This window comes from Habropoda laboriosa, unplaced genomic scaffold, assembly GCF_001263275.1.
Source record: "Habropoda laboriosa isolate 0110345459 unplaced genomic scaffold, ASM126327v1 scaffold804, whole genome shotgun sequence".
NCBI classification, from domain to species: domain Eukaryota; kingdom Metazoa; phylum Arthropoda; class Insecta; order Hymenoptera; family Apidae; genus Habropoda; species Habropoda laboriosa.
The window spans coordinates 497,119-498,100 of record NW_017100896.1 but is presented as its reverse complement, the minus strand read 5'-3'; positions in this window follow the sequence as shown (position 1 = coordinate 498,100).

The window sequence follows — 982 nt, the reverse complement described above, 5'->3', positions numbered from 1 at the left end:
ATTTTTTTGTGGGTCCTGAATAATTAAAAATAGTTTCTTATATTTTTAAAAATAATATTTTGAAAGTCGACACGTGGTTCATTTGTTACCGACTGCTGACGTAAGGCTCTATCGTCGCCTATTTTTCATAAAAGAGTAAGTGCGATAGCCTTATTCTATCACTATTGGCTGATTAACAGCGAGACGGCATAACTCCTGCATCTGTTACTTTTAAACACTAAAGTAACGCCTGAACTTTAAAGTTTTTTTGCCGGACAATATATTTTAATAACAAGGGTTAATACGAAGGAAATAACGACAGTACAACTGCAATATAATTTTGACAATGTAATAATATGATTATCTGCGAGATTAAATTCGACTTTTTCTCCATGATATGACTCGTGTGCGACTGACTTTTCCGGTCTTCTTCGGCATGCACCCACGTTTCACGTACCTGATTGGCTATTTTGATTTGTCCGGTTTTAGTGCTACCATCTAACAACACCTGAGTGAAATTACAATTAATATGCCGGTAAAGCTAAACATGATGAAAAGAACATGTGTTTGCACCGAACAATTTTACAAGCTGAGTGGCAACGTTTCATTCCTAAAAGTTCATTTATATTATTTTGTCAGTGGAATCTGTAGTTTAAACTTATAATTTCAAATTCGTTAAAATGTAATTTGTAAAATTATTTATACATTCTTATCGTCTTCTGACTATTGTTTAGTACATATTTGGCTGTAACGTGTAGAAATATTTATCATTTCATTATCGTAATTATGGAAACTGATGGTCAAGGTCAAAACCTTGATATTGAAAAATTAAATGATACGCACGTGAACAAGATTATTGATGAAAATTTAACGACAAAGGTTAGAGCATAAAGTTTGCATTATATTTTATTTAAAATATAGCTATAAAATGCAAGATACTATTTTTAATTGGCAATGGTAAATTTTAGAAAAATTAATTTTTAATATTGAATATTTAAAAAAA